The sequence below is a fragment of the Nerophis lumbriciformis genome, linkage group LG27 (assembly GCF_033978685.3).
Source record: "Nerophis lumbriciformis linkage group LG27, RoL_Nlum_v2.1, whole genome shotgun sequence".
Taxonomy (NCBI): Eukaryota; Metazoa; Chordata; class Actinopteri; order Syngnathiformes; family Syngnathidae; genus Nerophis; species Nerophis lumbriciformis.
The window spans coordinates 19,375,057-19,391,652 of NC_084574.2; the positions used below are offsets into that span (position 1 = coordinate 19,375,057).

General features: G+C 39.6%; 1 long non-coding RNA gene across 1 annotated transcript; it reads right to left on the minus strand.

Moving 5' to 3' along the window:
- Window positions 1–591: 591 nt before the first annotated feature.
- On the minus strand, window positions 592–3,014 carry LOC140679939 (uncharacterized). Its single transcript, XR_012051213.1, has 2 exons — window positions 2,885–3,014; window positions 592–1,574 (listed from the first exon to the last, which is right to left on the minus strand). It is a non-coding gene; the product is annotated as an uncharacterized lncRNA (long non-coding RNA).
- Window positions 3,015–16,596: the final 13,582 nt, after the last annotated feature.

Genomic DNA, 16,596 nt, shown 5'->3' on the forward strand with positions numbered 1-16,596 from the left:
TTAGGAGTTATGTTTAAATAAATGTCAAATTGAATGTGGCAGGTATACTGTCATGAGTAAAACCTAATTTTTGTAATTGTAAACCTTACCAAAATACCTGATTCTGGTAAAACTCACATAGATTGAATATTACATGCATTTTTAGACGGATTGCTTGTTTGGTTTTGGAGTTATGTTTTTACAACTTTCATATTTAGTATGACAGTTATACTGTCATATTGAGTAACAAAAACAACTAACTTGCGTCTTCGCAAACCTTACAAAAGATCATTATTCTGGTAAAGACTTAGACTTTCTTTTTATTGTCATTCAAATTTGAACTTTACAGCATAGATAACACAATTTTGTTACATAAGCTCATGGTAGTGCAGGATAAAAAAGCAATAAGGTGCATATATAAATAAATAAATATATAAATAAATATACATATAAAATAAATAAATATACTTAAATATATATAAATAAATAAAAGGTTTCTGTGTAGATAAATATATTGCACCTTTTCCACATGCGCCCACGTTTATGGGTGTATGTTATATTGTTTTTTGTTTATTCCAGCGAGTTAATCCATTTTGAGGGGAGTTGAGGGGATAATTTAATTATAATGCGTTCAAGAGTCTTACGGCATGAGGGAAGAAGCTGGAGGTTCTGCTTCGGAGGCTGCGGAACCTCTTTCTAGAGTCCAGCAGTGAAAACAGTCCTTGGTGGGGGTGGGAGGAGTCTTTGCAAATTTTCTGAGCCCTGGTCAGGCAGCGCTTTTTGCGATCTCCTGGATAAGAGGAAGAGGATTCCTGAAGATCTTTTCCGCCGTCCTCACCACTCTCTGGAGAGACTTCCAGTCTGAGGCACTGCAGGCTCCAGTCCAGACAGAGATGCTGTTGGTCAGCATGCAGGCTCTCTATAACAAAGATACAGTTCTCCAAGCATTATTAGCTATTTGCATTTGTTGTTTAGGATTTATGTTTAAATAACTGTCATAGTGAGTAAAACCTAAATTTTGTATTTGCAAACCTTACAAAAACAATTGATTCTAGTAAAACTCACAGATACAATATCACAGGCATTTTTAGACATAATGCATGTTTGGTTTTGGAGTTGTGTTTATATAACTTTCATATTTAGTATTACAGTAATACTGTCATATTGAGTAAGATACATTTCTTCATGCATTATTAAAACATGTTCATGTGTAGTTTAGGAGTTATGTTTTAATAACTGTCAAATTGAGTGTGGCAGTTATACGTCATTAAGTGTTAAACCTAATTTTTGTATTTGCAAACCTTACAAAAACAACTGATTCTAGTAAAACTCACATAGATTCAATATTGCAGGCATTTTAGACATTTCACATGTTTGGTTTAGGAGTTGTGTTTGAATACATTTTAATTGCTTTTTTCGTTAGGGCAAGTCCGACCGGCAGGAGGCCACGGGGAAGCCCCAGGACACATTGGGAAGACTATGTCAGCCGGCTGGCCTGGGAACACTTTGGGATCCCCCGAGAAGAGCTGGACGAAGTGGCTGGGGAGACGGAAGTCTGGGCTTCTCTGCTTAGGCTGCTGCCCCCACAACCCGACCTCGGATAAGCGGAAGAAAATGGATACATTTAGTATGACAGTTATACTATTATATTGAGTAATAAAAACCAACTTGTGTCTTTAAAAAACCTTACAAATTATATGTTTTCTAGTAAAACTCACAAAGATACATCTCCAGGCATTATAAGCCATTTTGCATGTGGTTTAGGGGTTATGTTTAAATAACTGCCATATTGAAAGTGGCAGTTATACTGTCATTATGAGTAAAACCTAATTTTTGTAATTGTAGACCTTACCAAAATACCTGATTCTGGTAAAACTCACATAGATTCAATATTACAGGCATTTTTAGACGGATTGCATGTGTAGTTTTGAAATTATGTTTATACAACTTTCTCAGTTGTGATACAGTGATACTACATATTGAGTAAAAAAAACTAACTTGTGTCTTTGCAAACCTTACAAAAGAACATTTTAGTAAAAGATACATCTCCAGGCATTATTAGCCATTTTGCATTTGTTGTTTAGGAGTTATGTTTAAATAACTGGCATAGTGAGTAAAACCTAATTTTTGTATTTGCAAACCTTACAAAAACAACTGATTCTAGTAATACTCACATGGATACAATATTACAGGCATTTTTAGACATAATGCATGTTTGGTTTTAGAGTTATGTTTATATAACTTTCATATTTAGTATGACAGTAAAACTGTCATATTGAGTAAAAAAAACTAGCTTGTGTCTTTGCAATTCTTACAAAAGATCATTATTCTAGTAAAACTCACAAAGATACATTCCTCCAGGCATTATTAGCCACTTTGCATGTGTGGTTTAGGAGATATGTTTTAAACAACTGTCATATTTAGGTGGCAGTTATATGTCAATGCGTAAAACCTAATTTTTGTTTTTGCAAATCTTTCAAAAACAACTGATTACAGTAATTGTCACATAGTTTTAATATTACAGGTATTTTTAGACATTTTGCATTGTTGGTTTAGGAATTATGTTGCAATACATTTTTATTGCTTTTTTTGCATTATCTCAGGATTGTAAAAATATTAGTCATATTGAGTAAAAAACTACTGATTGGGTGTGGCAGTTATATTGTCATTATGTGTAAAACCTAATTGTTGTATTTGCAAACCTTACAAAAACAACTGATTGTCGTAAAACTCACATGGATAAAATATTACAGGCATTTTTAGACATAATACATCTTTGGTTTATGAATCGTGTTCGATTGCTCCTGCTCACAGAACCACACAGCCAGCGCACAACACACGAGCCACAAGCCCACAGCCCAAGGCAGTTAAATACCCTTGCAAATCCACAAGGCACGACACTTACTTTGGAGTCAGAGTTTCCTCTGCCCCTGCGTATTGTGGGATTCTGGGGGTTCTTTTCGGTAGCCTGCGGGTCTGCTGGGTAGTCTTGGGGATTCCTTCTCAACCTGCGCGCGTTCACCCGGTCCTCCTTGTCAAGCCTGACGATCCTCCTGGTCGCTCCTTTTTAAATGTGTGCAGCCCTAATGCTCCACAGGTGCGTCTGATTTCAGGTGCCGTTCGATTGGGCACTTTGGTTGTCAGGGGCAACAAGCTAAAAGGGGCAACGTCTTAAAATGCCAGCAAAGTCCACAAGGAATAAACTTATGCAATTAAAAATACAGTCAAAGTCCTCAAAGTGTAAAAACATGCAATCAAATTGTAAAATGTAAAAACATGCAATTAAAATCTAAAACAATAAAAACACTCAGACATGCATGACAATGAAACAAAAAAAATAAAATCCCCTACTTGTGTCCCATCACATCCCCCCCATACATTATCGTTGTCAGTCCCTGCAACGGGGGGAACTCTCGTCTGCATAGCGGGCAGGCAACTGTCGGTCAAAGCCTTTTTTAGCTCTTCAAAGGACGTCTGACACTCTGGTGTCCACACTATTTTGTGGGCCTGTGCCTTCTTGTCGGTGGGACGGCCAGTGAGGCCGTCCCACCGACATTTATAGGGGACGGGCTATTTTAGCAAACCCAGCCACAAAACGTTGGTAATAGCCTGCCAATCCAAGAAACGCTCTCACTTCCTTGACAGTGGTCGGAGCGGCCCAGTCCTGTACTGCCTTAATTTTACCTGGGTCCGGTCTCACTCCATCCCGATCCACCACGTGTCCCAAGAATTTCACCTCACGCTGAAAGAGCTTGCACTTAGGGGGCTTGAGTTTAAGTCCATGTCGCTGCAACCGTTCAAACACCTGGTCCAGGTGCTGTAGATGGGCAGTGAAATCAACAGAAAAAATTATTATGTCATCAAGATAAACCAACAATGATTCCGCTATTTGACCATTCAAACAATGATGTTGGAAAGTGGCAGGTGCATTGCATAGACCAAATGGCATGCGTTCAAACTCGAACAGTCCGAGGGGAGTTGTAAATGCAGTCTTTTCACGATCGTCCGGGTGCACCTCCACTTGCCAATACCCACTAGCGAGGTCTAAGGTCGAAAACCATTCAGATTTGCTCAGACCAGTTAGGGTCTCTTCGATTCAGGGGAACGGAAAGGCGTCTTTATGTGTAACTGAGTTTAACCTCCGGTAGTCTACACAAAAGCGCCAACTCCCATCCTTTTTGCGGACTAACACTATAGGCGCTGCCCAGGGACTGCAGCTTTCCTTTATCACTCTCTGTTCAAGCATACCTGAAAGCATGCAGTGTCTTCACTTCCTTATGCAACAGAGGCGGGATGGGTCGGTATCTCTCCCTGGTAGGGGCGGAATCTCCAGTCAGTATCCTGTGTTGCACAACACTGGTCCTTCCAAAGTCCTCATGTTGTGCAAACACCTTCTCCCACTTCGCCAGCAGGGCGCGTAGCTGCACTTGTTGCTGCTCAGACAGATCCGGCTTATCACTCAAATCCCTAACATCTGGGGACAGTTCTGGATTGGTTTGGGCTGTGGCATCAATGAGTGACACTTCTACCACACCCTCCTCTACTAGAGATAAACACAGATCCTCAGCTGCATGCACATCACTATCATCAACACGGAACAGCTGCCCTAGCTTCTCAAATTGTTTTAAGGAAATACTGTAGGAATGGGGGTTATAAGCACGGAGGGGCAGCCTACCTCTGTTCACCACGACCAGTGATTTTGCAGGGCACAGTAGTTAGCCCCGCACCAACATCTCCTTTGGGGGATATGTAATACTAGTCTTCGAGACCATTCTCACGTGGCCTAGCAAGCCATCTTCAGCAGCAACAGCTTCTATACGGGAACATGTAGCAAAAGCTTCCCTCCACACCTTTTGCTTTTGAAGATGCCGAAGAGTAGAGGTTTTAGGACATTTAAAAACGGCATCCCAACAACCCACGATTAGATTCATACCTATTATGAAGGGGTGTGTACAGTTTTGATCCGCAACAATTACTACTCCTCTTTCGGGAACTTTAACACCCTCTACCTCAAAATCAAGAACCGCATAGCCGATATAGGGGATTTCCAGGCCATTAGCTGCTCTTAGACGAAAAAGGGTAGGGGTCCTTTCGAGCTTCGCTTCGGTAAAGTGAGCATTAAATAGGCTTTCGGACATTAGCGTCACTTGGGACCCGGTGTCTAAAAGTCCTGGCAGAATAGTGCCTCCAGCATCTACTTGTATTGTGGGGCATTGACCTACAAATGTTTCTGGAGCCCTGGATGATGTTGGCGTGGTGGCCAGCCCTGCAACTCGGATAACAGCAGCAGGGACATTTAGTTTAAATTCGGTGCATATGTAGTTGCAGTGCTGAATTTTTAGACATAATGCATGTTTGGTTTTGGAGTTATGTTTATATAACTTGCGTTTATAGTATGACAGTTATACTGTTATATTGAGTAAAAAAAACTAACTTGTGTCTTTGCAAACCTTACAAAAGAAAATGTTACTAGTAAAACTCACAAAGATACATTTCTTCATGCATTATTAGAAAATGTTCATGTGTAGTTTTGAATTTATGTTTATATAACTTTCATATATAGTATGACAGTTATACTGTTATATTGAGTAAAAAAAAACTAACTTGTGTCTTTACAAACCTTACAAAATATTGTTTCACAGTAAAACTCACAAAGATACATTTCTACAGACATTATTAGCCATTTTGTATGTGTGGTTTAGGAGTTATGTTTGAATAACTGAAATTGAGTGTGACAGCATACTGTCAAAGTGAGGGAAAAAAAACTAACTCGTGTCTTTGCAAACCTTACAAAAGAAAATGTTACTAGTAAAACTCACAAAGATACATTTCTTCATGCATTATTAGAAAATGGTCATGTGTAGTTTAGGAGTTATGTTTAAATAACTGTCATTTTGAGTGTGGTAGTATAACTGCCACACATATTGAGTTATAAAGTTAAGTGTAAAACCTAATTTTTGTATTTGCAAACCTTACAAAAACAACTGATTCTTGTAAAACTCACACAGATTCAATATTAAAGGCATTTTAGACATTTTACATGTTTTGTTTAGGATTTGTGTTTGAATACATTAGTATTGCTTTTTTCGTTAAGGCAAGTCCAAACGGCAGGAGGCCACGGGGAAGACACAGGACACATTGGGAAGATTATATCAGCTGGCTGGCCTGGGAACGCCTCGGGATCCCCCGAGAAGAGCTGGACGAAGTAGCTGGGGATAGGGAAGTCTGTGCTTCTCTGCTTGGGCTGCAGCCCCCGCAACACGACCTCGGATAAGCGGAAGAAAATGGATGGATTTAGTATGACAGTTATACTATCATATTGAGTAAAAAAAAAACTAACTTTTGTTTTTGTAAACATTCAAAATATATTTTTTCTAGTAAAACTCACAAAGATACATGGAGTTTAAATAACTGTCATAGTAAGTAAAACCTATTTTTTGTGTTTGAAAACCTTACAAAAACAACTGATTCTAGTAAAACTCACATGGATTCAATATTACAGGCATTTTTACACATTTTGCATGTTTGGTTTAGAAATTATGATGGAACACATTGTTATCGCTTTTTTCGCATTATCTCAGGATTTTAAGAATATTACTGTCACATTGAGTAAAAACTACTTTTTGTGTTTGCAAGGATTAAAAGAAACATATTTTTCGAGTAAAACTCCTAAGGATGCATTATTTCAGGCATCATTAGCCATTTAGCATTTGTAGTTTAGGAGTTTTGTTTAAATAACTGTCATATTAAATGTAACAGTATACTCTCATATAGAGTAAAACCTAATTTTTGTATTTGCAAACCTTACAAAAACAACTGATTCTAGTAAAACTCACATGCATTCAATATTACAGTTATTTTTAGACATTTTGCCTGTTTGGTTTAGAAATTATGATGGAATACATTTGTATTGCTTTTTTCGCATTATCTCAGGATCTTAGGAATATTACTGTCATATTGAGTAAAAAACTACTTTTTGTGTTTGTAAGCCTTAAAAAGGCATATGTTTCGAGTAAAACTCACAATAATGCATTATTTCAGGCAATATTAGCTCATTTTTATGTGTAGTTTAGGAGTTATGTTAGGAGTTATGTTTATTTACTGTCATATTGAGTGTACATTGTCATGGTGAAAAAAAACCCTAATTTTTTTATTTGCAAACATTTCAAACACAACCGATTCTAGTAAAACTCACATGGATTCAATATTACAGGCATTTTCACACATTTTGCATGTTTGATTTAGGAAATATGATTGAATATATTTTCATTGCTTTTTTCGCATTATCTCAGGATTTTAGGAATATTACTGTCATATTGAGTAAAAAACTACTTTTTGTGTTTGCAAGATTTAAAAAAGCATATGTTTCGAGTAAAACTCCGTAGAATGCATTATTTGAGGCAACATTAGCCATTTTGCATGTGTAGTTAGGAGTTATTTTTAAATAACTGTTATATTGAGTGTGACAGTATACTGTCATAGTGAGTAAAACTTAATTTTTGTATTTGCAAAGTTTATAAAAACAACTGATTCTAGTAAAACTCACATGGATTTAATATTACAGGCATTTTTAGACCTTTTGCATTGTTGGTTTAGGAATTATGTTGGAATACATTTTTATTGCTTTTTTCGCATTATCTCAGGATTTTAAGAACATTACTGTCATATTGAGTAAAAAAACTACTTTTTGTGTTTGCAAGCCTTAAAAAAGCATATGTTTCGAGTAAAACTCACAATAATGCATTAGTTCAGGCAATATTAGCTCATTTTTATGTGTAGTTTAGGAGTTATGTTTATTTACTGTCATATTGAGTGTACATTGTCATGGTGAAACAAACCTAATTTTTGTATTTGCAAAAATTTCAAACACAACCTAATCTAGTAAAACTCACATGGATTCAATATTACAGGCATTTTTACACATTTTGCATGTTTGATTTAGGAAACATGATTGAATATATTTTCATTGGTTTTTTCGCATTATCTCAGTATTTTAGGAATATTTCTGTCATTTTGAGTAAAAACTACTTTTTGTGTTTGCAAGATTTGAAAAAGCATATGTTTCGAGTAAAACTCCGTAGAATGCATTATTTGAGGCATCATTAGACATTTTGCATGTGTAGTTTAGGAGTTATGATTAAATAAATGTCATATTGAGGTGACAGTTTCCATTCATAAAGAGTAAAACCTAATTTTTGTTTTTGCAAACCTTTTCTAAAACAACTGATTCTAGTTTAACTCACATGGATTCAATAATACAGGCATTTTTACACATTTTGCATTTTTAGTTTAGAAACTATGATTGAATACATTTTTATTGCTTTTTTCGCATTATCTCAGGATTTTAAGAACATTACTGTCATATTGAGTAAAAAAAATACTTTTTGTGTTTGCAAGCCTTAAGAAAGCATATGTTTCGAGGAAAACTCCGAAGGATCCATTATTTCAAACATTATTAGCCATTTTGCATGAGTAGTTTAGGAGTTATGATTAAAAAACTGTCATATTGAGTGTGACAGTTTACTTTCATAAAGAGTAAAACCTAATTTTTGTTTTTGCAAACTTTACTAAAACAAATAATTCTAGTAAAACTGACATGGATTCAATAATCCAGGCATTTTTACACATTTTGCTTGTATAGTTTAGGAATTATGATTGAATACATTTTTATTGCTTTTTTCGCATTATCTCAGGATTTTAAGAACATTACTGTCATATTGAGTAAAAAACTACTTTTTGTGTTTGCAAGCCTTAAAAAAAGCATATGTTTCGAGTAAAACTCACAAGAATGCATTATTTCAGGCAATATTAGCTAATTTTTAAGTGTAGTTTAGGATTTATGTTTAATTTACTGTCATATTGAGTGTACATTGTCATGGTGAAAAAAACCTAATTTTTGTATTTGCAAAAATTTCAAACACAACCTAATCTAGTAAAACTCACATGGATTCAATATTACAGGCATCTTTACACATTTTGCATGTTTGATTTAGGAAATATGATTGAAAATATTTTCATTGCTTTTTTCGCATTATCTCAGGATTTTAAGAACATTACTGTCATATTGAGTAAAAGAAATACGTTTTGTGTTTGCAAGCCTTAAGAAAGCATATGTTTCGAGGAAAACTCCCAAGGATCCATTATTTCAAACATTATTAGCCATTTTGCATGAGTATTTTAGGAGTTATGATTAAAAAACTGTCATAATGAGTGTGACAGTTTACTTTCATAAAGAGTAAAACCTAATTTTTGTTTTTGCAATTTTACTAAAACAACTGATTCTAGTAAAACTAACCTGGATTCAATAATACAGGCATTTTTTTACACATTTTGCATGTTTAGTTTAGAAATTATGATTGAATACATTTTTATTGCTTTTTTCGCATTATCTCAGGATTTTAAGAACATTACTGTCATATTGAGTAAAAAACTACTTTTTGTGTTTGCAAGCCTTAAGAAAGCATATGTTTCAAGGAAAACTCCCAAGGTTCTATTATTTCAAACATTATTAGCCATTTTGCAGAAGTGGTTTAGGAGTTATGATTAAGAAACTGTCATATTGAGTGTGACAAAAGTGTGACAGTTTACTTTCATAAAGAGTAAAACCTAATTTTTGTTTTTGCAAACTTTACTAATACAACTGATTCTAGTAAAACATTTTGCATGTTTAGTTTAGAAATTATGATTGAATACATTTTTATTGCTTTTTTCGCATTATCTCAGGATTTTAAGAACATTACTGTCATATTGAGTAAAAAAATACTTTTTGTGTTTGCAAGCCTTAAGAAAGCATATGTTTCAAGGAAAACTCCCAAGGATCCATTATTTCAAACATTATTAGCCATTTTGCATGAGTGGTTTAGGAGTTATGATTAAAACATTGTCATATTGAGTGTGACAGTTTACTTTCATAAAGAGTAAAACCTATTTTTTGCTTTTGCAAACCTTACTAAAACAACGGATTCTAGTAAAACTCACATGGATTTAATATTTCTGGCATTTTTAGACATTTTACATTGTTGGTTTAGGAATTATGTTGGAATACATTTTTATTGCTTTATTCGCATTATCTCAGAATTTTAAGAACATTACTGTCATATTGAGTAAAAACTACTTTTTGTGTTTGCAAGCCTTAAAAAAGCATATGTTTCGAGTAAAACTCACAAGAATGCATTATTTCAGGCAATATTAGCTCATTTTTAAGTGTAGTTTAGGAGTTATGTTTAATTTACTGTCATATTGAGTGTACGTTGTCATGGTGAAAAAAACCTAATTTTTGTATTTGCAAAAATTTCAAACACAACCTAATCTAGTAAAACTCACATTGATTCAATATTACAGGCATTTTTACACATTTTGCATGTTTGATTTAAGAAATATGATTGAATATATTTTCATTGCTTTTTTCGCATTATCTCAGGATTTTAAGAACATTACTGTCATATTGAGTAAAAATATACTTTTTGTGTTTGCAAGCCAGAAAAAAAGCACATGTTTTGAGGAAAACTCCCAAGGATCCATTATTTCAAACATTATTAGCCCTTTTGCATTAGTAGTTTAGGAGATATGATTAAAAAACTGTCATATTGATTATGACAGTTTACTTTCATAAAGTAAACCTAATCTTTGTTTTTGCAAACCTTACTAAAACAACTGATTCTATTAAAACTCACATGGATATAGTATTTATAGTAGTTTAGGAGTCATGTTTAATTTACTGTCATATTGAGTGTACATTGTCATGTTGAAAAAAACCTAATTTTTCTAATTGCAAACCTTTCAAACACAACTGATTCTAGTTAAACATACATTGATTCAATATTACAGGCATTTTTACACATTTTGCATGTTTGGTTTAGGAATTATAATGGAATACATTTGTTTTTGCTTTTTTCGTACTATCTCAGGATTTTAAGAACATTACTGTCATATTGAGTAAAAAAAACTACTTTTTGTGTTTGCAAGATTTAAAAAAGCATATGTTTTGAGTAAAACTCCCAAGGATGCATTATTTCAGGCATCAATAGCCATTTTGCTTGTGTGGATTAGGAGTTTTTAAATAACTGTCATATTGCGTGTGGCAGTTATACTGTCATTATGAGTAAAACCTAATTTTTGTATTTTTAAACCTTATAAACCTCCTGATTCTAGTAAAATTCACAAAGATACAATATTACAGGCATTTTTAGACATAATGCAGGTTTGGTTTTGGAGTTAGGTTTATAACTTTTCATATGACAGTTATACTGTCATATTAAGTAAAAAAAAAAAAAAAAAGACGTGTCTTTGCAAACCTTACAAAATATTTTTTTCCAGTAAAACTAGAACTTGGTTCGATCCCCACCTTCTACCAACCTCGTCACGTCCGTTGTGTCCTTGAGTGACACAACGGACGCTCCTGATGGGTTGTGGTTAGGGCCTTGCATGCCAGCTTCCGCCATCAGTGTGTGAATGTGTGTGTGAATGGATGAATGTAAAAATAGTGTCAAAACGCTTTGTGTACCTTGAAGGTAGAAAAGCGTATAGCCCATTTACCATAGTGAGTAAAACCAAATGTTTGTATTTACAAACCTTACAAAAACAACCCATTCTAGTAAAAGTCACACAGATACAATATTTTAGGCATTTTTAGACATAATGCATGTTTGGTTTTGGAGTTATGTTTATATAACCTCCTTTCTGAGCCGCCACCTTATCGTGGTAGAGGAGTTTGCGTGTCCCACTGATCCTAGGAGCTACGCTGTCTGTGGGCTTCTATGCCCCCTCGTAGGCTCTCCCAAGACAAATAGGTCCTAGGTGAGGTATCAGACAAAGAGCAGCTCAAAGACCTTTATGAAAAGTACAATTCGAGGTCCTAGATTTTTCCTCGCCCGGACGCGGGTCACCGTGGCTCCCCTGTGGAGCCAGGCCCAGAGGTGGGGCACGATGGCTAGCGCCTGTTGGCTGGCTCAGCTCAATGAAGCAACGTGGTTCCCTCCTCCAATGGGCTCACCACTCATGGGCTGGGTATAGAGGTCGGGTGCAGTGTGAGCTGAGCGGCAGCCGAAGGCAGGGCACTTGGCAGTCCGATCATTGGCTACATAAGCTAGCTCTTCTGACGTGAAATGTCACCTCGCTGGGAGGGAAGGAGCCTGAGCTGGTGTGCGAGGTGGAGAAGTTCGGGCTAGATATAGTTGGACTCACTTCGACGCACAGGAACCTGTTCTCTCGAGAGGGGCTGGACTCTCTTCCACTATGGCGTTGCAAGCAATGAGAGGCTGGGGTGGCAATTCTTGTTGTCCCCCCGGCTCAAAGACAAGAGTATGGGGTATCGGACTGTCTGATTGTGGCGGGTCGCTCCCTGTATGATCAGTGTAGGGCAGCCTTGGTCCTCCAAGGCTGCCCTTTGTCACCGATTCTGTTGTTAACTTTTATGGACAGAATTGCAGTCATGGCGTTGAGGGGATCCGGTTTGGTGGCTGCAGGATTAGGTCTCTGCTTTTTGCAGTTGATATGGTCCTGATGGCTTCAACTGGCCAGGATCTCCAGCTCTCATTGGATGGCCGAGTATGAAGCGACAGGGATGAGTCCATGGTTCTCGCCCGGTAAAGGGTGGGGTGCCATTTCCAGGTTGAGGAGGCGATGGCACATACTAGATGGCCCCAAGTGGAGGAGTTCAAGTACCTAGGAGTCTTGTTCACGAGTGAGGGAAGAGTGGATCATGAGATCCACAGGCGGATCGGTGCGGCGTCTTCAGTAATGAGGACGCTATATCGATCCATTGTGGTGAAGAAGGAGCTGAGCCAGAATTAAAAGCTCTAAATTTACCGGTCGATCTACATTCCCATCCTGCACCCATGGTGGATAAGAAGCTCTGTCATCCGGGAGGAACTCAGAGTAAAGCGTTGCTCCTCCACATTGAGAGGAGCCAGATGAGGTGGTTCGGGCATCTGCTCAGGATGCCACCCGAACGCCTCCCGAGGGAGGTGTTTAGGGCAAGTCCGACCGGCAGGAGGCCACGGGGAAGACCCAGGACACATTGGGAAGATTATGTCTCCCGGCTGGCCTGGGAACGCCTCAGGATCCCCCGAGAAGAGCTGGAAGAAGTGGCTGGGGAGAGGGAAGTCTGGGCTTCTCTGTTTAGGCTGCTGCCCCCGCAACCCGACCTCGGTTAAGCGGAAGAAAATGGATGGATTTAGTAACGACAACAAAAAATGCCCATCCATCCATTTTCTACCGCTTATTCCCTTTTGGGGTGGCAGGTGGCGCTGGAGCCTATCTCAGCTACAATCGGGTGGAAGGCGGGGTACACCCCGGCAAGTCGCCACCTCATCGCCAAAAATGATTCTAGTAAAACTCACATTGATACAATTTTACAGGTATTTTTAGACATAATGCATGTTTGGTTTTGGAATTATGTTTATATCACTTTCATATGTATTATGACAGTTATACTGTCATCTTGAGTAAAACTAACTTGTGTCTTTACAAACATTACAAACTATGTTTTTCCAGTAAAACTCACAAAAATAATTTTTTCCAGGCATTATTAGACATTTTTCATGTGTGGTTTAGGAAATATGTTTAAATAACTGTCATATTGAATGTGGCAGTTATACTGTTATTATGTGTAAAACCAAATTTTTGTATTTGCAAACCTTACAAAAACAACTGATTCTAGTAAAACTCACATAGATTCAATATTACAGGCATTTTTAGACATTTCACATGTTTGAATACATTTTTATTGCTTTTTTCGCTAGGGCAAGTCCGATCGGCAGGAGGCCACGGGGAAGACCCAGGACACATTGGGAAGACTATGTCTCAGGCTGGCCTGGGAACGCCTCGGGATCCCCCGAGAAGAGCTGGACAAAGTGGCTGGGGAGAGGGAAGTCTGGGCTTCTCTGCTTAGGCTGCTGCCCCCGCAACCCGACCTCGGATAAGCGGAAGAAAATGGATGGATTTAGTATGACAGTTATACTGTCATATTGAGTAAAAAAAACTATTTTTCATAGATTCAATATTACAGGCATCTTTAGATGGATTGCATGTTTGGTTTTGGAGATATGTTTATACAACTTTCATATTTAGTATGACAGTTATACTGTCATATTGAGTAAAAAAACAACAACTTGTGTCTGCAAACTTTACAAAAGATTATTATTCTAGTAAAACTAACAAAGATACATTTTTCCAAGCATTATTAGCTTTTGTTGTTTTGGAGTTATAATGCTTGCGTTGAGAGGCGACGGGCTCGGGTGGCAATTCTTGTTGCCCCCCGGCTCAAAGCCTGCACGTTGGAGTTCAACCCAGTGGACCAGTGGGTAGCTTTCCTCCGCCTTCGGGTGGGGGGATGGGTCCTGACTGTTGTTTGGCCTTACGCGCCAAATGGCAGCTCAGAGTACCCACCCTTTTTGGATTCACTCGAGGGAGTACTGGAAAGTGCTCCACCGGGTGATTCCCTCATTCTACTGGGGGCCTTCAACGCTCATCTTGGCAACAACAGTGAAACCTGGAGAGGCGTGATTGGGAAGAATGGCCGCCCGGATCTGAACCCGAGTGGTGTTTTGTTATTGGACTTTTGTGCTCGTCACAGATTGTCAATAACAAACACCAAGTTCAAACATAAGGGTGTCCATATGTGCACTTGGCACCAGGACACCCTAGGCCTCAGTTCCATGATCGATTTTGTAGTTGTGTCATCGGATTTGCGGTCTCATGTTTTGGACACTCGGGTGAAGAGAGGGGCGGAGCTTTCTACCGATCACCACCTGGTGGTGAGTTGGCTGCGATGGTGGGGGAGGATGCCTGACAGACCTGGCAGGCCCAAACGCATTGTGAGGGTTTGCTGGGAACGCCTCCGGAAGAACTTTGAACATGCCTTGAGGGAGGCGCTGGACATTGAGTCTGAGTGGACCATGTTCCGTGCCTCTCTTGTCGAGCCGGCTGATTGGAGCTGTGGCCGCAAGGAGTTTGGTGCCTGTCTTGGCGGTAATCCTAGAACCCGCTGGTGGACACCAGCAGTGAGGGATGCCGTCAAGCTGAAGAAAGAGTCTATCGGGTCCTTTTGGCTCATGGGACTCCAGAGGCAGCCGACAGGCCAAGCGAAGTGCGGCTTCAGCGGTCGCAGAGGCAAAAACTCGGACATGGGAGGAGTTTGGAGAAGCCATGGAAAACGACTTCCAGACGGCTTCGAAGCGATTCTGGACCACCATCCGCCGGCTCAAGGGGGGGGAGCAGTGCACTGTAACACCGTGTATGGTGAGGTTGGTGCGCTGCTGACCTCTACTGCAGCTGTTATTGATCGGTGGAGGGAATACTTCGAAGACCTCCTTAATCCCACCAACATGTCTTCCTATGAGGAAGCAGTGCCTGGGGAATCTGTGGTGGGCTCTCCTATTTCTGGGGCTGAGGATGCCAAGGTAGTTAAAAAGCTCCTCAATGGCAACGCCCTGGGGGTGGATGAGATCCGTCCGGAGTTCCTTAAGGCTCTGGATTCTGTGGGGCTGTCTTGGTTGACAAGACTCTGCAACATCGCGTGGACATCGGGGGCGGTACTTCTGGATTGGGAGACCGGGGTGGTGGTTCCTCTCTTTAAGAAGGGGAACCAGAGGGTGTGTTTCAACTATCGTGAGATCACACTCCTCAGTCTTCCCGGTAAGGTCTATTCATGTGTACTGGAGAAGAGGCTACGCCGGATAGTCGAACCTCGGATTCAGGAGGAACAGTGTGGTTTACGTCCTGGTCGTGGAACTGCGGACCAGCTTTATACTCTCGGCAGGGTCCTTGAGGGTGCATGGGAGTTTGCCCAACCAGTCTACATGTGCTTTATGGACTTGGAGAAGGCATTCGACCATTTACCCCTGGAAGTCCTGTGGGGAGTGCTTAGAGAGTATGGGGTAACAGACTGTCTTATTGTGGCGGTTCGCTCCCTTTGCAAGAGTCAGAGCTTGGTCCGCATTGCCGGCAGTAAGTCGGACCCGTTTCCAGTGAGGGTTGGACTCCGCCAAGGCTGCCCTTTGTCACCAATTCTGTTCATAACCTTTATGGACAGAATTTCTAGGCGCAGTCAGGGCGTTGAGGGGATCCGGTTTGCTGTCTGCAGGATTAGGTCTCTGCTATTTGCAGATGATGTGGTCCTGATGGCTTCATCTGGCCAAGATCTTCAGCCCTCACTGGATCGGTTCGCAGACGAGTGTGAAGTGACTGGGATGTGAATCAGCACCTCCAAGTCCGAGTCCATGGTTCTCGCCCGGAAAAGGGTGGAGTGCCATCTCTGGGTTGGGGAGGAGATCTTGCCCCAAGTGGAGGAGTTCAAGGACCTCAGAGTCTTGTTCACGAGTGAGGGAAGAGTGGATCGTGAGATCGACAGGCGGAACGGTGCGGCGTCTTCAGTAATGCGGACGTTGAAGAAGGAGCTGAGCCGGAAGGCAAAGCTCTCGATTTACCGGTCGATCTACGTTCCCATCCTCACCTATGGTCATGAGCTTTGTGTCATGGCCGAAAGGACAAAATCACGGGTACAAGCGGCCAAAATGAGTTTCCTCCGCCGGGTGGCGGGGCTCTCCCTTAGAGATAGGGTGAGAAGCTCTGTCATCCGGGAGGAGCTCAAAGTAAAGCCATTGCTCCTCCATTTCG